Genomic DNA, 25,835 nt, shown 5'->3' on the forward strand with positions numbered 1-25,835 from the left:
TTGGGTTTATGTAACTGCAGCTGAATGAATGGCGCTTGGGGAAAAGAGGCCTAAGGCTAGTTTGATACTGGGGCTGTAAAAAGAGTATCGCATCAAATGTCGCATTTGCCTGTTACTTCATGTGTCTTGGGGTGTTTCTGTGTTAAAATCGTGCTGCAGGTTTCTTTCATGTTCAATATGCAATATGAAATTCACATTAAATGCAAGTCAATGGAAGCACAGAATAATTGCACTTTTGTGGGAAAAATCACATGCAAAGTTGAAGTCAATTAGATCCATTTTCACGTAAATTAACGTCATTAACATGCACAGAAAAATTGCAATCCCAAAAATTTGATTTGCATATAAATGAGCATATAAATCGCGTGATAAAAGCTTGAGTGTGACCTGTAAGTTAAAGGGTCCTTTGCAGAGGGGGAAATTCAAAAGCTGGACTTTCCTAGGGCTTCCTCTAGTTCTCTGTCCCTCGTGCTCTTCCTGTCTCCTTTCCTGGCAGGGGCGTAGCAATAGGGGTTGCAGAGGTAGCGACCGCATCGGGGCCCTTGGGCCAGAGGGGCCCCAAGGGGCCCTCCCTCAACTGCAGAATTAACTCTCTATTGGTCCTGTGCTCATAATAATCACTTCTATAGATACTTTGAATAGTGGTAATCATTAACAAACTGTTCCCCATTCCCTTCTTGCACCTCTGACACTGTGGTTGCCATTGGCAGGTTTTGGTGCGCCGCATCAATTGTTATGTATAGAGTGCTTGGGGGGCTTCATTGTAAAACTTGCATCGGGGCCCACAGCTCCTTAGCTACGCCACTGTTTCCTGGTCCACTGGCAGCTACAGTAATCCAGAAACTTTGGCTGAATCACACGTGTGCGCCCCCGGAGCACTCGCCGTAAGTGTCCTGCACATGCGCAGTTCAGTCTTTAGAGAGCCGCGCATGTGCAGGACTCTTACGGCGACCAGCGTGATGACACTGACTTAAGCCAAAGGCGCTGGATTACTGGAGCCGCCAGCGGGACCATGAAAGGAGCCAGGAGGATGCTGGGGGACCTTGGGGGGGGGGGGGGGGGCTGGAGCCCCAGGTAAGTCCAGCTTCTGAATTTCTCCCTCTGCTCAGGGTTCCTTATAAGGTTTCGTATGAAAATCAGAGATACTTACTGAGCTGTGATGAAGGTTTGGTGCTCACGGCTTTGCTTTCAAAGTGAAAATGATAGAAAATGTTTTGTCACGGAAAGCAGCTCCACCTCAGTGTTTGTTCTGTAGAATCTGTGCATCATCATCACCCATGAAAAAAACAACACAGATTCTTTAAAGGAAATGTTCACAGGTGTGTTTAAAAGTGGTTGTCGAATAAAAATGTTGTGTATGTTAAGGAAAGTCAATGGACGTCCCACCTTTGTCCCTTTTTTTTCTAATCGGTGGCTTTTTTTTCCAGGTCATTATTAAAAATTCTAATAAAAAATATTTTCTAGCTGTCTATAGCAGGGCTTCCCAAAACTATCCTCAAGTACCACCTACAGTGCATGTCTTGTGGAAATCCACAGAGGTATTTAACGAGATCTGCTGAGACACTTTAGGGGGAAGCCAATTAAATTATCTGTATGTTTTTGGGATATGAGAGGAAACAAGAGTGCTCGGAGGAAACCCACACAGACACAGGGAGAACATACAAACTCAGCACAGATACAGTGGGATGCAAAAATTTGGACAGCCTTGTTAATCGTCATGATTTTCCTGTATAAATCGTTGGTTGTTACGATAAAAAAAATCAATGTATCGTATAGGAGACACACACAGTGATATTTGAGAAGTGAAATTTAGTTTATTGGATTTACAGAAAGGGTGCAATAATTGTTTAAATAAAATTAGGCAGGTGCATAAATGTGGGCACTGTTGTCATTTTATTGATTCCAAAACCTTTAGAACTAATTATTGGAACCTTGAATTGGTTTAGTAAGCTCAGTGACCCCTGACCTACATACACATATAAATCCAATTATGAGAAAGAGTATTTAAGGGGGTAAAATGTAAGTTCCCCTCCTCTTTTAATTTTATCTAAAGAGTAGCAACATGGGGGTCTCAAAATAACTCTCGAATGACCTGAAGACAAAAATTGTTCACCATCATGGTTTAGGGGAAGGATACAGAAAGCAGTCTCAGTGATTTCAGATGTCTGTTTCCACAGTTAGGAACATATTGAGGAAATGGAAGACCACTGGCTCAGTTCAAGTTAAGGCTCAAAGTGGCAGACTAAGAAAAATCTCTGATAGACAGAAGCGACGAATGGTGAGAACAGTCAGAGGTAACCCACAGACCAGCACAAAAGACCTACAACATCATCTGCTGCAGATGGAGTCACTGTGCATTGTTTAACCATTCGGCGCACTTTACACAAGGAGATGCTGTATTCAAGAGTGATGCAGAAGCGTTTAGAGGCTTTAATTTTTGCAAAAGTAGGATCTACTAAATATTGATTTCATTTCTTTTTTGTGGTGCCCAAATTTATGCACCTGCCTTATTTTGTTTAAACAATTATTGCACACTTTTTGCAAATCCAATAAACTTCATTTCACTTCTCAAATATTACTGTGTGTGTCCCCTATATGATATATTTAACTGACATTTTTTTATCGTAATAACCAACAATTTATACAGGAAAACCATGATTATTAACAAGGTTGCCCAAACTTTCGCATCCCACTATAGTGCCCTGGCTGGGATTCAAACTGGAGATCCAGTACTGCTAGCCAATAGGCCACCGTGCTGCCACCAGGCCACTGTTGGTGGTACTTAAGGACAGGATTGGGAAGTCTAGGTCTATAGGCCAACAACCTGTATTAGTCTTTTGGACAGAAAATCCTCTCAGATAACAGAGGGGTCTCTGAAATAACAGAAGCATGCACATAATCACTGTGCACTAGGCATGGTCAATCAGATATTCTGCTTCCCGCAGTTTAGTTACTATACCTCTATGTTCTTTGCATTGTGCAATAACATAAAGTGTTAGCATACCTACTGCCCATATAATTCATTTACCATGTACCAGTCTTCATCACAACAAATTCCATTATTATGAGAAAATGATTGTGTGCCGCACTATCTACCTAACGTGTGCAATGACCACAGTGTTTGTATTGGTATGTACCCCTTTTAAAACCCTGTACTCATCGAGTACCCCTATCATAGTAAACATTATCACTAGTACCCCTTGACAAATATATATTTAATCGTAGTACATGATAATTGGTTCTAAACAATGTCCAAGCATTTACTATTGCTTTTTATTCGCTAAAATACTAAATTGGTGTTGTTTAAATAAGATTTATCATTTTCTAAAACTCTAAATTTGTTATTCTTGGTTAAAGGGAAGGTTCAAGCAAAAAAAAAAAAATGAGTTTTACTTACCTGGGGCTTCTACCAGCCTCATGTAGCCATCCTGTGCCCTCGCAGTCACTCACTGCTGCTCCAGTCCCCCGCAGGCAGCTTTCTGACCTCAGAGGTCAGGGCCACATTGCATACATTTTTACGCATTCCAGCTAGTGCAGGAACAAAAATTTACGCGTTGCACCACTAACACGTAAAAATGTATGCGTTAATGTTCCTGCACTAGCGGGAATGTGTAAAAATGTACGCAATTCGGCCCTGACCTCCGAGGTCAGAAAGCTCCCAGCAGGGGACTGGAGCAGCAGTGAGTGACTACGAGGGCACAGGATGGCTGCATGGGGCTGGTAGAAGCCCCAGGTAAGTGAAACTCATTTTTTTTTTTTTGCTTGGACCTTCCCTTTAAGTATATCAAGCCCGAGTACCACCTGGAACCATCAGAAGTACCCCTTGGGGTACGCGTACCACACATTGAGAACCTACCAGAGGAAAGAATGGTCAAATCACAGCGCCATCTGTTGGAAAGAATTTCAATTACAGCTTTATTTCAAGATATTCCAAACACATTACCATTTAAAAACAGAATAGCAAACCTCCTCTTTGACCATTCTTTTCAAGGTATAAATATACTCATATATCTCTGTCTATCATACTCATGGCCCAAATCAGAACTGCTTCAATTACAGAACGTGGTTAATTGAAGGAGTCGTAAAACAGCTAGGGATTTCCCCAACTAATGCAGGGTGGAAACTATTTCTTGCTGTAGACATCTTTACAAAAAGAATATGCTGGGCAACTGAGATAGCAGTGTTCCACTGGGCTTTTGGTATCATGTCTGTTTCTCCAATGAGTCATGCTTCACTGAGTTTACAAAGCATGTAAACACAAACATATAAGATGTACACTTCACCTGGATGCACGTTACTGTCACTTAAAATAAGCAGTAAAAAACTGGCAGGTTTTGGACTAAGGTTTAAGAGCAATTTCATGGTAGATGTTTCGTTAGAAACAGGCCAAGGTATGAGGTTACATGATACGTGGGGTTTGGAGAAGGTCTCACAAGACCTTTGAAAACCAGCAGAACTCACTAATACTTGGCAACTAAATGACCATCTGCCAAAGTTATAAATACACATGATCCTCCCAGTACATTCCTTGTTATAACTCTCATGCAGAGAAAATATAACAGTTACTTATGTCTCACGATATCTGCTAGACAGACGACATTCTTTCTACGTTTCACAGTCATGAGATTGACGTAACAACTTCTACTTCTGGAAAAAAGAAAGACTCTTGAAGTGTGTGATAGTTTCATTCTTTATGCTTTAAATTAAATTCTTTTTGGGTGTCAGTGCACCCCTCATTATAAGCTCTGAATTGGCTGGGTCACAGCTACAGCGCATGTGCTGTCCTGGCCACTGGCATCCTCAGTTGTACTCCCATGACCAGGAGTGTTCTGTGCATGGGAGGTTACAATTTTTTTCAAACTGAACATGTCCAGAACACACCTCCTCATGGGAGAGCAATGGAGGAGGTGCATGGCCAGAACAGTGCATTCATCATAGCTGAAAGCTTTTAATGAGGGGTGGCATTGGCACAACAGAGGGGACCCAGAAGACACTGAGGGGGACAGGGAGGAGCACCAGGTAAGTAAAAAAAAACAACTTTTATGTATTGGTTCAGGTGTGCTTTAACAACTTCACTCCACATGCTGTTTTACCCTTCCTGCTAAGAGCCATTTTCACATTTCAACGCTCTTCCCATTCATTCGGCCATAACTTTATCACTGCTTATCACACCTAAATGATGTATATTTTGTTTTGTTTTGTTTTTTTCACAACAAATTAAGCTTTTTGAGGGTGATATTTGCTTTCAGTAATTACTTTATTTTGCATTGTAAAGGGATCTTTTTTTTAATTTCTCTAATTGCATCCCCTATAGTTTTAAAATAAACAATGCTACTTGTTACGTAACAATTTGCATTTATGCATTGCACAGCATGGAAAATGCACAAGATATGCAACAGAGGGGAAAACATCACTATGTGGGAAATAACTGAAATGACAAGGCCAGGAATAAATGAATAAATAATGCAAGGAACATAATCATGCAAGGAACATAAATAATAGTGTAATCAGCAGTGTATATTAACCTCATGTACAACAACAGAAATAAATGCAATGATATCCAAAAAGCAACACAATATAATATTCCTGCTAGCAAGTGTATTTAACAGGCATAAACATGCAATCCGGGATATATACAATTAGACTACCCCGCATAAGGTATATATGCAGAGCAACCCAGTGTATATACAAATGTGTGAACACGGATCCCGGAACCTGGATAATATATATAATAGATATTTATAATATAGTTACAAGACAATTCGCGGTACACAGGGGACAGGCAAAGAGGAAGTCCTACAGGCAAGAAATAAACCAAGGGAACAGACATACAATTTAGTCTCTTAAGGCGCGTACACACGCTGGATTTTTTTAAACTACGCACAGTGGATCGATCAAAACCAGCCTTATCAGCCTGACGACAGCCTGCACTCACATGCAAACTGTTGTCAGAACAACCACTCCGTGGGCGGGTCTGACGACCCGTAGTTTAAAAAAATCTAGCGTGTGTAGGCGTCTTTAGGCAAAGAATCGTTGATAGCAAGCACAGGTCAGAACAAAGGAAGGCAATCTACAAGGAACAAGGTAGAAGGATCTTAGGAAACCAGGACAGGCTAGCACACAACTCCCAAAGCAAATCAGAACACATATGGGTTACCAGCCTCCTTAATGTGCAAAGTATCAAAATGTATTAGTTAATCAAGGACATACAACAGCTCTAATATTTACACGATACGAAAAGAGCCGTTATGATTCAAAAGATTAAAATTGCATATGCACAGCTAATTTAGCCATCAAAACAGATGAGAATGATCAATGCTTCAACTTGGTAGGTAACACATAGAAACATTCCATATATGCACACTCCAAGCACTCCGCGCTTTCATACTGGTGCCATGATTATGATATTAATGGGGGCCCCCCTCAAGATTCAATACTCCAGCTTGTTCCAGGCGTCAGCCAGTGATAGTCACTACAGTTCCTGCATTTATATCAGAGGGACAAGAGAAGGGTAGATCTCACCAAACGTAGTTACTGGCGTCCGTTCAACTCCCCTATGTATGTGTCGCTCCTTTCTAAGTCACTGCGGGGGTCCGCTCACCCCAGTAGCCAGGTCACCTCACTCCAGAAACAGTCCGGTTAGCTGTTTTCTTTACCGAGGGTGATGGGAGGAAGCAGGACGCTCAGAATGCTCACCAACACGGAAGCGCGGCCAGCAACTCAAACTGCGTGGCTCCGCCCACCGACGTTTCGCGTCATGTGTGACGCTTCATCAGGGTGTGACTTCAACATACGTCAAGTGCAGTTAAAAACAGTCTGAAGGCACGCCTCCTCTCCATACTCACACCGTCACTCGCTTTCCAACGAGCCATTCAGGTGAGCGGACGGCCGTGCGCATATACATGGATCTCCGATTAGCATTCCTGTAAGGCAGACATAGAAATTGAGTCCCACGGGGGTCCATAGAGACATTACAAGTCCACTGTCCAGTGCAGATGGGAGGGCAATTGTACATCAATTAATGGCAGGTACTCCAATGTATCATAGTTCTCACTGTAGAGCAAGATCATCAGTAACCTTGCTGAATTTATGAGCACATACTCCAATATTCGTTAGGCTTATATTAAATGGAAATGGCATGAGTGAACCAACCTGATATAAAGTCACAGTACTCTATTATCTTTTTGCACCCTTATCACATGGCACCCCTCATGCACTGCGGGTCCACATATGTCCCAATCCATCAATCATAACGTCGTATCCGCAAAAATGGAGTCAAGTCTAATTCTGCATTCAGACCAAATGGTGCTACTGTATTTAATTTAAAAATCCAAGATGCTTCCTTACAGTACAGTAATTCATCAAAGTCACCTCTCCTTGTGGATACTTTTAGCTTGTAAATGCCTTTAACCAGGGTACCTGTCAATTCATTATTATGATGTTCCCTATAATGTTCATATATACCCCCCACCGCTTTACCCCCCTTGATTTTCCCAAAGTGTTCCAGTACCCGTTCCTTCATGGCCCTTTTGGTCTTGCCAATATATTTGAGTTGGATTTTTTTAAACTACGCACAGTGGATCGATCAAAACCAGCCTTATCAGCCTGACGACAGCCTGCACTCACATGCAAACTGTTGTCAGAACAACCACTCCGTGGGCGGGTCTGACGACCCGTAGTTTAAAAAAATCTAGCGTGTGTAGGCGTCTTTAGGCAAAGAATCGTTGATAGCAAGCACAGGTCAGAACAAAGGAAGGCAATCTACAAGGAACAAGGTAGAAGGATCTTAGGAAACCAGGACAGGCTAGCACACAGGCTGAGCAGCAACAATTAACTAGCACTGATTAGTGCGCAGGCTTGGTTTAAATACTGATAGATGACAGGTCTCCTCCCATCAATAGTCTGTAAACGTACACCGTTCCTGAAGTAGTGAGCCCTCTGCTGGTGGGCAGGAAGAAGTTCTTGTTGCAAGATCCGTGAGGAAAACAATAACATCTTCTGGTGGAATGGAGGAAGTGTATAGCGGCAGTTCATAATGTCACCAGCAGATGCAGACCATGACACAACTGTAGATAAAACCCACACATTTTATCCGCCTATTTATCCTGGCTATCACAATATTTAAATTATGTCCCCAGTACAATGTATGTTGCAAAGGATAAAGGAGCTCACCACCAATACACCAGTTGCAATGTGTCGATCCAGCAGCACTCAGGATCTTGTACTAATGCAAAGAAATAGGACCAGCACCATCAATTTAGTTTGCTCTTTTATTGCTTATATAGTCACATACAGCAATTAAATGTGATGTTCTAGAGCATTCAACTCCTTTATCAAGCATAGCTGCTTAGCCATATGTGACTATATAAGCAATAAAAGAGAAAACTAAGTTGATGGTGCTGGTCCTATTTTTCGCACCTAGTACAATGTATAGTGACAATATATAATTTGGAAAGAAAGGTGTTTTTTGTTTTCTTACTGTACCCTATCAATAATTACAAGCCCTTATATGCAATAATAACAATAATACACCCTCATGATATACATATTAAAAAAGCTAAGTCCCTAAGGTAACTATTTATGTATTTTTGTTTAAATGTCATTTTGTTTTTTTTTTTGTTTTTTTTTTCACGTTTCATATTTGGTAACTATGGGGGTGGGGGGGGAGGGGTTAATAACTATAGGGGATGTATTTTTTAATGTATTTTTATTTTGATTTGAGTTTTTGTCCACCAGATGGTGCTACACACATCTTCCTGTGCTTACAGGAAGTCTTTGTGAATGGTGTAACTTTACTTTTTACTTTTATTTTAATGAATAAACATGGCATTCATTCACAGACACTTTGATTGGCTCAGGGAACACATGTTCTTGTTCACCAATCGCAGACAAGCAAGTCCTGTTGGGTGGGCGTGTTGGGAACGTGCCTGTGCATGGCAGCGGCAGAAACTAAACATTAAAATGTCCTATTAGCAGCTAAGAGGTTCAAACAGGACATTTTAATGTGTGCACTTTGCAGGACGTGGTTAAAGTCCCAGTCCTTGCAGGTTATTCTGCCCATGTAGAAGCAGAACCCACTAGATGAAGTACAGTAAAATCGCATGGCAATCTTTTTAGCTGCTGAACCAAGCAAGGCCACACAGTCTTCAGGGGCTAAGTCATTAAAAGGCTGCCTAGAGATTATGTCCTGAGGTTCTTATAGTGCTCTGATCTATTTTTTATCTTTTTTTTTTTTTTTGTCAAAAAGTTTTTATTGAGAGATAATGCAGGCATAATATACAGCAAGACATTTTTAATAAGATACCAGTGTTAACAATACAACAAATGTTATCTCGTTATACATACGTACGGTAGTTGATTATTACAGTAGTACAGTTGATTATTTATTCCTACAGTAGTGTCAGGGAAAGGCAAAATATACAGGTTTTTGTGGTTTGTAGATACTAACACGATTATTACTCCCCAAGCAAATTATAGCCCTGATCCATTCTCAAATAATGTTTTCTCTCACAATTTTTATAGTAAGGAGAAGAAAGAAAAAAAGGAGGAAGGAGTAATAAGATAAGCAGAGAAGAAGGAAAAAGAGAGAACAATAAACTAAGGTATAGGTAAGATGACTAGTAATCGATTATATTGCATATTCCAAACATTTGAAAAACTATTACATGAGAAGATTCATGATTCTACGTATCTAAAAGTACACATAAACATTGTCAAGCAAGTACTAATACATTAAAGTTTCAGCTAAAATCAATTGTGTGTTCAATGAGCTTACTCTGATTTCTGAGGAATATTTCTGATACAGTGTTTATCATAAAGATCGAGTATATGTGAGCTTGTGAGCATATTTGGGTTCATAGGTTCTGTATGTACCCTTATTTATATGGAGGCTTTGGTGTACCCTATTGCTTCTATATGCATTTTATTTGTTGGTAACCATTTCAACCAGCTGGCCCATTCATTTAGATGCCTCTCCTCCTTCAATTGCATTCTTACATACTGTATTTTTCGAACCATAAGACGCACCTAGATTTACAGGCCAAAAACCAGGGGAAAAAAAATATTAAACCTAGTGCATCCATGGTGCAGGGGGCATCTTGTGGAGCTTTCCCCACAAAGCTATCTCTATCTAAGCTACACTGCCCAGCTAAAATAACCCTTTCTGCCCCCCTTAGACTAATCCCTACTGCCCCCCAGCTACAGTAATCAGTAACCCTGACTGCCCCCCAGCCACACGAATCCCTACTACCCCCCAGCTACTGTAAACAGTAAACCTTAAGCCCCCAACTACACTCATCCACACTGCTACTGTAACCCCCGCTGCCCCCCAGATAAAGTAATCCCCACTACGCCTTACCTACACCTATCCCCATTAACTCCAACTACAGTAACAAACCATCTATTCTACACTAATCTGGAGATGCTATACTGGGATGTCAGCATGAGCATGGGGAGATCAGACAATGATGCTCACACATCAGAGGTGACACCCGATGCCTCTCTCTCACCTTAGCATGATTGCAGGGTGTTGCAGTAGGGGATTACTGTCTGGTACATGGAGCAGGTGATCAGGGGCTCAGGAAGCCACCGGGGGATTTCGCAGGTGACGCGGCTCCTTATCTTCCACCATGCGAGGCTCCCAGGCAGACTCCTTCTGTATTCCTTGCGACCAATAGCCCTCCTAAAACTCTTCACCTGTGCTGTGGCTTTGGGAGAGAAGCGCAGCTTGTACCACACCATACTGTCACTCTGTAAGCAGATGCAGGGAGGCGGTAAAGGTGATGCAGGGAGGCAGGCTGCGGTGATGGGGTTGTCGGGGTAAGCAGATGCAAGGAGGCGGGCTGCAGTGATGGAGTTGCCGGGAAAAGCTGGTGCAGGGAGGCAAGCTGCGGTGATCGGGTTGTCAGGGTAAGCAGATGCAGGGAGGCGGGCTGCAGTGATGGAGTTGCCAGGAAAAGCTGGTGCAGGGAGGCGGGCGTGTTGATAGTGCTGCCAAGAGCTGCTCTAAACATCCGGACCATAAGACGCACTTACTTTTCTCCCTACTTTTGGGGGAGAAAAAGTGTGTCTTAAAGGGGAACTTCAGCCTAAACAAACATACTGTCATTAAGTTACATTAGTTATGTTAATTAGAATAGATAGGTAATATAATTTTCTACCCACCCTGTTTTAAAAGAACAGGCAAATGTTTGTGATTCATGGGGGCTGCCATCTTTGTCATGGGGGCAGCCATCTTTTTGGTTGAAAGGAGGTGACAAGGAGCAGGAGACACAGTTCCAACTGTCCTGTGTCCTGATAACCCCTCCCAGCTGCACACGCTAGGCTTCAAATGTCAAATTCAAAATGTAAAAAAAAAAAATGGCACCAAAACAGCAGAACGAGAGCAACAACATCAGAAATCCCATCATGCTTTGCACAGCATCAGGGGAAAAAAGCCCGGGCAGTTTTCTTCTGTGCAGCTAAAAATGAGGCTTGGATAAGAGAAACAAAGTTCTGATGCTGTGAAACTGTTAAAGAAACAACAGGCCTTTTCAGTGCTGCTGAGTCGATTTTTAGTCCGGAGGTTCACTTTAAGGTCCGAAAAATACGGTACATATGTTCATATATTTGACTTATACGTACTTATTTAGTTTTATGATTATTGAATTATAAGATTAGACACATTTGTTCCACGACCATTGACCACTTTCATATAGCAATTGTATTATGTTCATATATTTGGTTTTGCCTTACAACTAGAGTTGAGCCGAAATTTTCATAATTTCGCATTACTATAATTACGCATGCGAAATTTGCGATTACGATGCGAAATTACGGTAGCGTAATTGCCATTAAAATCGTACTTGAAAATACCGTAAGCGTAATTTTCAACGCGTAATTTCGCGTTTCGTTCATGCCGTAATTTCGCATTAAACGATACCGTAATTTCGCGTTAAACCGTAACGCTCCGTATAATGTAAAGAAGCCGCCGACTTTAAGGGTTAATAGCAAAGCCCCCTTAAATGCCAAGAGCCTCAAATTTGGAGAATATATTAAGGAGATCAGGAGGAATAAGAGGGAAATTTTTTTTTTCAAAAAGACCTTATAGTTTTTGAGAAAATCGATGTTAAAGTTTCAAAGTAAAAATGTATACATTTAAAAACCCGCCGACTTTAACGGTTAATAGCAAAGCCTGCTTAAAGTTTAGGAACACCAAATTCCCAGGGTATATTAAGGGGATCAGTGGGAATAAGAGAAATTTTTTTTTTTCAAAAAGACCTTATAGTTTTTGAGAAAATCGATTTTTAAGTTTCAAGGGCAAAAATGTCTTTTAAATGCGGAAAATGTCAGTTTTTTTTGCACAGGTAACAATAGTGTATTATTTTCATAGATTCCCCCAAGTGGGAAGAGTTTTACTTACTTCGTTCTGAGTGTGGGAAATATAAAAAAAAAACGACGTGGGGTCCCCCCTCCCAGACCTCTTTAACCCCTTGTCCCCCATGCAGGCTGGGATAGCCAGAATGCGGAGCACCGGCCGCGTGGGGCTCCGCACCCTGACTATACCAGCCCACATGGTCCATGGATTGGGGGGTCTCGGAAGGGGAGGGGCAGCCAAGCTTTCCCCTCCCCCTCCGAGCCCTTGTCCAATCCAAGGACAAGGGGCTCTTCTCCACCTCCGATGGGCGGTGGAGGTGGAGGCCGCGATTTCCTGGGGGGGGAGTTCATGGTGGAATCTGGGAGTCCCCTTTAAAAAAAATTCGCGAAATCGTAATTACGTCATTACGCTCATCTCTGCTTACAACATGTAACACCTGGGATATCGAATGGGAGTCATGTATCTTCCAATTTCTTGCTATAGCTATTTTAGCTGCTTGGAGTATTTGAAGAAGCATTGCACAATGTTGTTTTGGAAAAACTTCAATTTTCAGATGAAGGAGAAGTATATCCATCTCTGTGGGGATGAGGCAATCTGTGATATAAAAATTCAACATTCTGACTTCTTCCAATAATTAGCCATTTTAGGCAGTCCCATCACATATGTCTCCAGCAAAGAGCTGACTGAGATACATCATACCTTGCTAACTTATCTGGGTCAGATACCATCTGAGCTGCAGATTTTGGGACAATTCCCAATGGGCAGAGCAGTTTGATATTTTATGTGTTATGGCTAGGGATTTAGACCAAAGTGTGAGAAAGCATGATCTACCAAAATCTCTCTCCCAGGTTTTGATATAGAGTACATATTTTTGTTAAAGTTACAAAAGTTTAGTGAGATATACCAGAGTGTAGTGGTCTTATACATTTTTATTTGTATAGAGAGAACTGGATATATATTTGCAATAAAAAGTATGTGAACCCTTTGGAATTATATGAATTTCTGTGATCTGATCTTCATCTAAGTCACAACAATAGTCAATCATCTGCACATCTGATCTGCAACTACAGGAAATGTTTGGTTGAAGTTATTGCTGCCAAAGGAGGTTCAACCAGTTATTAAATCCAAAGAGTTTGCATACTTTTCCACCTGCACTGTGAATGTTTACATGGTCTGTTCAATAAAAACATGGAAACATTTCATTGTTTTTGTGGTATTAGTTTAAGCAGTCTGTGATTGTCTATTGTTGTGACTTAGATGAAGATCAGGTCACATTTTATGACCAATTTGTGCAGAAATCCATGTAGTTCCAAAGGGTTCACATACTTTTTATTGCTACTGTAGTTCTTTGTGTGTAATGGTTTGTAAGAAGTGTCTAATCCTAAGCAATCTATAGAAGTCACTAGTTGGTATTGGCATATGGTATTGTTTTTATATGTTTCTATATGTTGTTAAAAATTTTAAGGTTAATATCCAGAAATATCTGGATCTCACCAATTATCTACCTTGAGGTCAGGGGTCCAATAAGATAACCAAGTTATTGGTAATTGTAATATGGTATATGCTAACTTGGGTTTAGGAGTTTCTGCATATCTGCCCCAGGACTTAGTGGTGGTCTGTATCGATAAAAGCCAGTGCTTAGGTCTTTGTAAGAGGATGAGTCGTTGTGCTATGCGTTGTTGTACTCGCATGTCATCTAATTTGCTTTCTATTTTTGCCCAAGTGGGTGTATCTCTATTGTTTGACCATGATCTAGATTGATCCAACAGTATAGCTGTCTAGTAATTACAGTGGGAAGCAAAAGTTTGGGCAACCTTGTTAATCGTCATGATTTTCCTGTATAAATCGTTGGTTGTTACTATAAAAAATGTCACTCAAATATATCATATAGGAGACACACACAGTAATATTTGAGAAGTGAAATTAAGATTGTTGGATTTACAGAAAGTGTGCAATAAGTGTTTAAACAAAATTAGGCAACAAAAGAAATGAAATCAATATTTAGTTGATCCTCCTTTTGCAGAAATTACAGCCTCTAAACTCTTCCTGTAGGTTGCAGTGCGATTCTGGATTCTGGATGAAGGTATTTTGGACCATTCCTCTTTACAAAACATCTCTAGTTCATTCAGGTTTGATGGCTTCTGAGCATGGACAGCTCTCTTCAACTCACACCACAGATTTTCAATTATGTTCCGGTCTGGGGACTGAGATGGCCATTCCAGAACGTTGTACTTGTTGCTCTGCATGAATGCCTTTGTGGATTTTGAGCAGTGTTTTGGAGTTGTTGTCTTGTTGAAAGATCCAGCCCCGGTGCAGTTTCAGCTTTGTCACTGATTCCTGGACATTGGTCTCCAGAATCTGCTGATACTGAGTGAAATGCATGCATCCCTCAACTTTGACAAGATTCCTAGTCCTTGCACTGGCCCCGCAGCCCCATAGCATGATGGAACCACCACCATATTTTACTGTAGGTAGCAGGTGTTTTTCTTAGAATGCTGTGTTGTTTTTCCTCCATGCATAATGCCCCTTGTTATGCCCAAATAACTCAATTTCAGTTTCATCAGTCCACAGCACCTTATTCCAAAATAAAGCTGGCTTGTCCAAGTGTGCTTTAGCATACCTCAAGTGGCTCTGTTTGTGCTGTAGGCAGAGAAAAGGTTTCCTCTGCATCACTCTTGCATACAGCATCTCCTTGTGTAAAGTGCGCCGAATGGTTGAACGATGCACAGTGACTCCATCTACAGCAAAATGATGTTGGAGGTCTTTGGTGCTGGTCTGTGGGTTGACTCTGACTGTTCTCACCATTCTTTACTTCTGTTTATCAGAGATTTTTCTTGGTCTGCCACTTCAAGCCTTAACTTGAACTGAGCCCGTCGTCTTCCATTTCCTCAATATGTTCCTAACTGTGGAAACAGACAGCTGAAATCTCTGAGACAGCTTTCTGTATCCTTCCTCTAAACCATGATGGTGAACAATCTTTGTCTTCGGGTCATTTGAGAGTTGTTTTGAGCCCCCATGTTGCTTCTCTTCAGAGAAAATTAAAAGAGGAGGGAAACTTACAATTTACCCCCTTAAAAAACCTTTCTCATAATTGGATTTACCTGTGTATGTAGATTAGGGGTCACTGAGTTTACCAAGCCAATTTGAGTTCCAAGAATTCCAATAATAAAAAACAATTATTGCGCACTTTCTGTAAATCCAATAAACTTCATTTCGCTTCTCAAATATCACTGCGTGCGTCTCCTATATGATATATTTAACAGACACTTTTTATCATAACAACCAACAATTTATACAGGAAAATCATGACGATTAACAAGGTTGCCTAAACTTTCGCATCCCACTGTATGTAGATCTGGTAGACTCAGCCACCTTTGTCAGATTGTGGACATAATATTACTCTATGTATTCCTGTTTTTTTGTTATTCCATATATAGTGTGTTAGTATGTATGGAGGAGAAGAAGTGTTGAGTTTTGAGGTATAGGAATAGGGAGAGTTCAAAATATATATAGTATATAGTATAAAATTAACATTTAAAGGCGCTTATTCTGCCCATCCAAGAGAGGGTGAACTTGGTGTATTGCTCACAAAGATCATCTGTTTGAGAAGTGGTATGAAGTTATCCGCATATAACTGTGGGGAGTGTTTGGTAAGGCTGATGCCTAGATAAGATATGTGAGAAGAGGCCCACTGAAAATGACGTTTATAATTTATAAGTTCTTTTACATCTGTAGGAATATTCATATGAAGAATATGCCATTTCCTGTAAGATACCATACCAAAATGTTTTGGTATTGCATGAATTGTAAATATTGACTTAATTGGGTCAGTTACCATCACTATTACGCCATTAGCATATAAAACAATTGTACTGACAATATCTCCAGTTGGAATGCCTTTTATATGTGGATGCGTTCTAATTTTTTCCACCAATGGCTCCATAACTAGATCAAATACTAGGGGGGAGAGAAGACACCCTTGACGGGTGCCATTGGATTTATAAAAGGCTTTAGAAAGAAAGCCAGCAATTAAAACTAAATCCAAACTTTTCAAGGATGGCCTGGAGGTAGAGCCAATTTACCCTATCGAAGGCCTTCTCTGCATCCAAAGCTAAAAGCAGAGAAGGCCTTCCAGAGCGCTCTGCTGCTTGCATCACATTGAGTATCCATCTGGTGCCATCTGAAGCTTGGCAGCCTTTAACAAACCCTACTTGTTCTGATTTGATTAATTTTGGTAAAATATCAAGTAATCTAGTAACTATGATTTTGGAAAAGTTCAGAATTGAATGAAATCAGTCTAAAATTGGCAGGGTCAGCACTCGCCAGGATCTTTCCCTGCTTTAGGAATTGTAGTTATTGTGGCCTGTAGCATGTCTTCAAGGAAGCAACCAGATTCAAGGGCAGCATTAAATATCGGCAATAAATGTGGCATGAGCATGTCTGCATAGACTTTATAATATTCATTACACAGGCCATCTGGTCCTGGTGCTTTATGAGCCTTCAAGGAAACCAGATGTATAAAAAACCTAATGTGCAGTGGGTAGGGGAGTAAGAGCTTATACTTACTGCTCCATCTCACCCGCTGCTCACCCGCCGCTTCATTCAACAATTGTTTTAAGGCAATGTGGCTGATGGCTTGCCCGTCCGTGCTCCGTCCACCGCCAATTATGCTCAGCTCTGCGGTTTCTTCCGCGGGTGGCCTGGAACACCATCCTTGGTTCGATCAGGCCGGCCTTCCTGGACCATGCAAGCGCTCATTCTGTCCCTGGCACCACCTGCTGGCCTAAAATTCATATTTTTGATAAGCACAGGTAGAGTCACCAGAGTCCTTTATATACAATAATTGATTCATTTTCTGGTGTACGCTCCCCTGATTGGGTTGTGCAAATTGTGATGTGATGTGGCCGGCCATGTTAATACTAATTTAAAAACATTTAAAAACTCACAAAGACACTAGGGGGGAGGGGGGGGGGGGCAGGGGGATTGACACAACATTGTCATATAATACAAAGATTCTCTAGCATATATAATAATGTGTTATAAAACAGGCAATCCAAAAAAAAAATGGCGGCATGTACATACATACCAATCCACTACAAATTTGTATGATCAAAAACAGCAGCTCCTGGAAACAGCACTCAAATACAAGGATGCAAAATGACTTCCATGAAACATACAGTGTGAAAACAAATGCTAGTTCCAATCAGCGCTAGGAAGATAGAAAGATCAAGGATGAAAATTACTTGTTTGAAAGCTGTGAACAGTGCAGAACCCCCTCTGTGCCCCTTCACACACATCACGGTGACCCGCTTTCTCAAGAGGTGAATAAACCACGCTGCTGTCCCGTATAAATAGTAAGAAGGAAGCACACAGCCTAAGTAGGGAAATGTACTTCCTGGTTTAACATGCGTGGCCACGCATGTGATGTAATACCACTGATCGTTCAGGCAGAGCGGTCAGACGGCTCACGAGTCAGTGTCTAACCAATAGAGAAGGGCACTTGTCGGAAAGATAGAAAGAAGCGCTGGCTGAATAGTAATAATTAAAGAAATAAAACATTTCAATTTTATACAATAAATGGGAACAGCCTTGGTACAAAATTACTTAAAGAGTAAGATAAATTTGTATTAACTCTAATATATATCGACTTCATCTAGTGGATGAAAATTATAATACAGTTGCAGTGCAAATACAAGCATACAGTACAATGATGCTGGATGAACATCATCCACTCAATCGCAGTGAATTGTGCATACAATGATTATATAAATGACCAAAAAAACTAAAAAAAAAAGGTGCAAAAAAGTGTAGAAACATAATAATACATTAAAAAAATAATTAAAATAAAACATGTGAAAAAACAAAAATTGTATAGATCATTCAAGAAGAAGTTCTTATCAGGTTTACTTTGTGATAAAGTGCCTGTGCTTGATTATACAGTACATTATTGAAGGAATGGTTTCAATTAATAAAGTGTCCAGTGCTAATATGAATCTATTGACAGACTAAAATAATATGCAACAACAAAGTATTAAAAAAGTGTATTATATATACACACGTATAAATATCAGGCCAAATGTTAATACAAATAGTGACCAATAGTGAAGTGACTAATGTGTGAGAGCTGTACTCCCTCCAGCTCTTCATGTGTAAAAGAAGTGAAAAATGTGCATCCATACACCAGTCATCATGTGAACTGGTCTACTTACCCAGACCAGGACCCTGCATAAACCATGTAGTGAAGCATGATATAGTGTCAGTGAGGTGAAAATTAAATATAACCACAACGATGAAGAGCCAGAAATAGAGAATAATGTAAGGATGCGTGCATTACATCCAAAAAGAAACTATAATAAAGATTATGTAAATCAATATATAAACACATCACAACAGAAGAAATCTTGAAAATGGAATTATATCCATTGGATGTATCAAAATGCACCTAAGAAAAATGTATATTTCTAGAAAAGAAAAGAAACAATATTATCAAAAATTGTAGAGAGTAACTGTAAGAGATCAAAGACAGTTTGACCCAGGGGAAAAATCCACAGAGAGAAGGAAAAGCCAAAGAGAAAACGAAAAAAAGGGGAGAGAGGATTACAGAAAAAAATGCCTATTATTGAGGCAGAAATCGTCCAAATGAGAACTCCTCATTGAGACCATGAGGACGGAGAGTCCTCATGTCATGTATCCATCTCAATTCACTATTGAGGAGTTTAGTCACCAAATCACCACCTCTGATCCCTTGTTTGATCTGCTGAATTCCATCAAATCTCCAACTCTTGAGAGATGCCTTGTGGCTCAGTAGGGCATGTGCCTCTACTGGAGTCAAACGTTTCCCTTTGTCATGATGTCTTCAAACCAATTTAATTGTTGAAACATGTTTTTGTTGACGCACCTTTAGTTGATTTTTAGTTTGGCCTATATATTGTCTATGGCATGGACATTGCAACATATATACAGTATTATGGCTGTTGATTTGCAATTAATAAAATCATGAATAGTAATTTTTTCTGATTGGAGGTACTAATGACTTCCTTGGTTGTAACCATAAAATGACACACAGAACAGTTCCCACGGGGAAAACTCCCTTTAACACTCAGGGGTCTCTCAGGTCTCCGAAAATGACTCTTAGATAAAATGTTCCTGAGGGTAGGTGCTCTTTTCGCAGTAATACTTGGTCTATCCAACAGATATGGACTCAGATCATGGTCACTCTTGAGTACACCCAATGTTTCTGTACGATCTTATAAAGATCCTGCCAGTTGGTGTTATAGGGTGTAGTTAGTCGTATAATCTCCGGTTGCTGTCTTTTCTTTGGAGTCAACAGATGTGTTCAAAGTATTTCTCTCGCTCTCCCCATTGCCCTCGCTACACACCTACGGGGATATCCTCTCCTTTGAATTCTGGATTTGAGGAGCATAGCCTCTTGCTTAAAGCTATCAATGGAGGAGCAGTTGCGTTTCAACCTAATAAATTGTCCCAACGGAATGTTGTTCTTAGTTTTGGTTGTATGATGTGAGTTGTACTGTAAAACACTGTTAGTCGCCATTGGTTTCCTATAAACAGATGTAGCTCATTCACCAATTGCATTTTTGGAAATTTTGAGATCCAAAAACTCAACCTCTTTGTATGAAATTTTGTATGTCAAAAAATATTATGAGTGTTCTTGTTAAGCTCCGCCAAGAACTCAATACAACAATCATGTGTCCCATGCCAAATGATGAATAGATCATCTATAAAGCGACACCAACCTGAAATATGAGGATGAAACTGTTCCATCTGGGTTGCCCAAACCACCTCACGCTCCCACCATCCTAGGAAGAGGTTGGAGGGGGGCCCATTGCGACCCCCTCACCTGTAGGTAGAAGCGCGAGTCAAATACAAAATAATTCCTTGTCATAACAAACCTCAAAAAGTCTCAAAATGAAGTCACGTCTATCACTCCCCAAGTTTCCAATCTCCAAAAAATAACCTACAGCACATATACCCTCTTCATGGTTGATATTACTGTAGAGACTTTCTACATCACAGGTTACAAGAAGCATATCATCTGTCAAAGACAAATCATTAATATGGTTGAGCATGTCTCCCGTATCTTTTATATAGGAGTTCAAGGTCTCCACAAAAGACTAAAAAAGAATCTATAAATTTCCCACATTTCACAGTAAGGCTACCTATCCCTGAAATTATTGGCCTCCCTGGTGGTTTGTTGGCCTGTTTGTGCACCTTGGGGAGCATGTAAAATGTGGCCAAAGCAGGTTTATCAATCCACAAAAACGTACTTTCTTTTGTCTGTAATTGCTCCAGAATCCATAGCCTCATCCAATAGAGTCTTTAGTTCTTGTTGATATCTTTTAGTTGGATCCTGTGGTAAAATGCAATAAAAACTCTTATTGTTGAGCTATGTAATCAGAAAGGAGAATAAAGGGGAGATCGAGAGCCCCCAATAGTGTATTATCGTTTAGTTGGTTGGCACAATCGTAAGAAAAATTAGTTTATACTCACAAGTATGGGTTGCCGATAGGGGCAACCACTTCAATCGCGGACGAGGAGATTAGACCTGTCCTCGCTCAGGTTAAAGAAGTCGCTCTCCGTAGAGGAAAAAAAGAGGGGTGTCAACACCCATCCACCAGGTGGATCAATATGTAATCAGTATAAGGAGGCGCCAGAAGAGTAAAAAGTCAGATTAAAACCATAAGATTGTGGGTAGCAATGGTGGACTTGCTCACCTCACAAAAACACAAGCACTAATTTTGGTGTAATAAAACCATATAATTTAATTATTACTCCTTATATAAAAAACAATTTTTGCAACGCGTTTCACGGATCCCAAGTCCGCTTCCTCAGGCAAAGAAGGTACACACAGGCAGGAGCAACTGAACATAAGAGACAAAATAAAAATAAAAATAAAATTTAAAATAAAAATAGAATAAAATAAAATAAAATAAAAACCACGGTAAAAATAAAAAACACACAATAAAAAATACGTGAGAAGTAAAAACAGCAGCGTGAAATTAAAAAATTATTATGTCCTATTCTGCAAAAAATTACATTAATATATATATATCTCTCTTTGATCTAAAACTACCACGTTCAATTCTATAATCATATTTCCATAAAAAACATATATATATATATATACCTTTATAAAATTCCAAGAAGCACTTCAAAAAGATCTCAACAAACACATATCAGTAATAAAATGTATGTACATCCACATATATACCCATATATGTACACATACATATGCATGCAGGGTATAAAAAAGGGGGGTTTGAGGTTATAGAGGTTTGTGCAGTATGTCCCCATCCTACCCTGCATGAGACATGATTATATTTGATATACCACATGGGGATATAGGGATGTCAGCCTATGACATATATATACATGAAACTACACACATGTGTACAAGTACATGCATACGCATACGCACCCGCATACACAGGCACACATGCGTGTAACATAAGCGTGAGTAGTGATGGGGCCTTATTCCTGGGAATAGTTATCACCCCTGTGTGTGTGGGTCTATACTGTAACGACTTATCAACTGCATGCGCTCCCACCTGCAGTGACAGGAAATTCAACTACATGTCCCAGGTGTATGATGAGCCCTTTGTGATCGGTGTATACCTGTCCTCAAAAGATGGAGCCTGGGGGTGTAGAGACGGAGGTGGTCTATGGTGGTGATGGCCCGTTAGGGGGTGGGGGAGAGGACTTACCAGTGATGCTGTGTAATCACGAGTGGCGCCTCCGCTGTAAATTGGCGCCGTTTCCGTGTTTGGATATATACCTCCTGCGGAGGGGACGAGATGACGTCCTCCTGAGGGGCGGGGTATTGCCGGCTAAGGCCTGCGCTCCGTGGTCTGCTGGGTGAGCGCACGTCCAAACGGAAGTGCGTAATATATGAGCAAGAAGTCAGTTTCTCCATCTCCACTGTGGGCAAAAAGCGCTTGTCACTTACACAGTGTGAGATGGGGGCGCTCGTGAGGAGACAATACTATATGGCCACCTTGTTGGCCTTGCTTAAAACAGTATTTGATGTGGCAAGGAAAAGGTATGCGCTATGCATACCTGTAATAAAAGATGGTATCAGCATGATTGTATACCCATTTAGGTGACCAACCACAGTATATATCTTTCACTATACTTGTGTATATATCACAAGTAAGTGTTATTTGTTATCCACACATGCTATTCCAGCATGTGTATAGCCGGTATCATTATATATGCATATAAAATCTATGTCGGTATAAGGAGCTCTATACTCCCTCTTGTGACTGACCCAATGCATGGTCTAAATATAACACTAGTGGTATTGTCTGTAATTCCGGCCCCACATGTGACAAGGCATATAAGGCTATAGGTGATAGTGTATACAGGAAAAAGTGATATTGGAAAAACAACTTTGGATAAACCTAAGCCTCAAGAAATAAAATACATAAAAAGTATACATGCACATAAAAAGCAAATGCATATCTATACATATATATGCGCACACACATGCATACACATACATATACATACACTTCCATCTAACTCTCCATAAGGGGCGGGGGAAGAGAGTAAATTCTACACATATATATACATATACCTACACATACGTGCATACATGCGTATCCACGCGCGTGCATCAGAATTGTTAATAAAACATTATTAATAAGAAACAGAAAACATAAAAAGGAAAGATAAAAAAGATAAAAAAGAGCGACTTGTGGAGTATCTAAATTGTGTATATATCTGATGATATTTAGGGTATAATGGAAAAATTGAGGGGGGGAGGGGGGGGGGAAGGGATTGGAGGAGGGTTATTTTGGGGGGGTGGGTTTTGTTGTTGGGAGAAGGGGGGTTTTTAATTAAGGGTATTGTATTCTTGTGTTGGTTATAGATGGGCTTGGGTGTGTAGGGTACATATTTAGAACGTCTTTTCAAGTTGTTCGTTCAGTCCCAGGGGTGTGAGTGTTTTGAGTGTCTGAATCCAGTACATTTCTCTGTTTTTTAGTGTTTGAATGGCATTAGGGGCCATAGGATTTATGGACTCCAGTGCTATGAAGGATACTTCAGATACATTTCTGTTGTGACACTGATCAAAGTGTCTGGATAAGCTGTGGGTGGCTAGTCCGTTTTGGATGTTCCTTCTATGTTGACCTATTCTGTCCTTTAGATGTTGGCTGGTGCGGCCCACGTATTGGACCAGACATGGACAGGTGGCCACGTAAATAACATATCTGGTGTCACAGTTTATATGCTTATATATAGGGTATACTAATTTGTTGCTATGGGATATGACATGATCGGTGGTGGTGATAAAATTACAGGCTAGGCATCGTTTTTTAAAACATGCAGAGGACCCTACAGGTGAGACCTCCTTTCTATCATGGGATTTTAGTTTACTTGGAGCCAATAGGTTTCGGAGATTGGGTGCTCTTCGATAAGTCATTATAGGTCTGTTGGGAATGTGTTCGCATAGAAAAGGGTCCTGTTTTAAAATCTCCCATCTGTGAGCGAGTATGTCTCTAATGGCTGTGTGTTGGACATTATATTTAGTAATAAACCGTAATGTAGTGTCTGTCTTGGATTTGTCCTGAGTAGTGTGTGGTTCTTGATTGCACTTTGCTTTGTGTTTGGCATTTTGAATAAGTTTTTTCGGGTATTTTCTTTCTTTGAACTTGTTGACTAATATTTTTGACTGTATTTCGTAGTCTTGGACATCTGTGCAGTTTTTGTAGATTCGTTTAAATTGGTTGTAGGGGGTGTTGGTGGTCCATGGTTTGTGGTGAAAGCTGTTAAAGTGAATGTAACTATTGGAATCTACCTTTTTGAAATGGGTTTTTGTTTTGATAGTGTTATTTTCATGGAATAAGACCAAATCCAGGAATTCCAGGGATGTATTGCTGTGTTGGAAGGTGAATGAGAGTTGGGCCCTGTTGGAATTAAGATATTGAACAAAAGGTGGAATGTGGGTTGTGTCACCCTGCCAAATAAATACTAAGTCATCTATGTAGCGCCTATATAACACGATGTGATCTCTGAATGGGTTATTATTCAGGATGTAAATGGTTTCAAGGAGGCCCATAGCTAAATTGGCGTAGCTTGGCGCGAAGCTGCTACCCATCGCCGTACCCCCTATTTGTTGGTATGTAGTATCCAAAAAGGTAAAATAATTGTGCGTGAGTATAAACTCTACGCACTGTAGCAAAAAGATTTTTTGTTTCTGCGGCATGTCTGGATCGGATTGGAGATAGAATTGTGTTGCCTCCATACCAAATTCGTGTGTTATGTTAGTGTAGAGTGCAGAGACGTCACATGTTAGCCAGGTGTAGTTTGGTTTCCATTCATGATCCTTTAAGATTTCGATGAGGTGTTGGGAGTCCCTCGTGTACGAGTCCAATTTGCGTACATGTTTTTGCAAGTGCTGATCTATAAATTTGGATAGGTTGCTCGTGATGGCATTAATGCCGGATATGATGGGTCTACCAGGGGGGTTGTGTAAGCATTGTTGAGCTGTCTGAGTGCCTCTTCTAAATACATTTCTATGGGCCACACTACTATATTCCCACCTTTGTCAGCTTCACGAATGATGACATCAGTTCCAGTTTTCACCTGTTTCAATGCTCTCCGCACAAGTGGATTAAGATTGTCATTCTTACTCTTGTATTTATCATCCATTTGTTGCAACTCCCTACAAATAAAGGGGCCCATACACCTAACGATTTTCCCGCCAATATACGGCCGATTCGATCACAGTGATCGAATCGGCTGTGAAATCGCCGCGCACAACGCTGACAGAACGATCGATTTCCGTCTAAAATCAATCGTTCCTGTCGATTCCCGTCAATCTGTCCGTGCGGAAGATTTTTCTTGATCGCTGGCGGGTCGGGAGTGCGTCGATAGCGGCGTTCGAATTCCTGATGACCGACGCAATACAGCGGGTACAGCGGGTATACATTACCTGTTCCAGCCAGCGCGAGTCCCCTGGTCCCCGCTGTCTTCTTTCTGCGCTGGGTTCCGGACCGGCTGCAGCTACACAGAACTTCCTGTCCCGGTAGGAAGTTTAAACAGTAGAGCACCCTCTACTGTTTAAACTTCCCCTGGACAGGAAGTTCAGTAGCTGCAGGAACGGTCTGGAGCCCGGAGCGGAGAAGGAGCAGCGGTGACAGCGGGGACTCGCGCCGGCCGGAACAGGTAATGTATGAGGGGGGGGGGGGGGTCTTGCGGCAGCAGCGGCAGCTCCACAGATTGTGATCGGTCTCAGGCTGAAATCGATTCACAATCTGTTTGCAGTAAAGGTGGCCATACGATCCCTCTCTGATCAGATTTGATCAGAGAGGGATCTATCTGTTGGTCGAATCTGATGGCAAATCGACCAGTGTATGGCCACCTTAAGGTTGAAAAAAATCCTGATTTCTGGACTGAAAGTGGGTAGATACTTTGATGCTGGTTTGAAATTAGAGTTCTCACCTCTTGATGTGATTTCCCC

General features: G+C 40.8%; 1 protein-coding gene across 1 annotated transcript in view; it reads left to right on the top strand.

The window, feature by feature from the left end:
* The first annotated feature begins 9,542 nt into the window (after positions 1-9,542).
* Positions 9,543-25,835, top strand: part of LOC137570483 (apolipoprotein L3-like) — a 47,873-nt gene continuing 31,580 nt past the window's right edge. The window contains exon 1 of the mRNA XM_068279152.1: positions 9,543-9,602. The gene's annotated coding sequence lies outside the window, so the exon portion shown is untranslated. The remainder of the gene's footprint in view (positions 9,603-25,835) is intronic.

This window comes from Hyperolius riggenbachi, chromosome 4, assembly GCF_040937935.1.
Source record: "Hyperolius riggenbachi isolate aHypRig1 chromosome 4, aHypRig1.pri, whole genome shotgun sequence".
Classification (NCBI taxonomy): Eukaryota; Metazoa; Chordata; class Amphibia; order Anura; family Hyperoliidae; genus Hyperolius; species Hyperolius riggenbachi.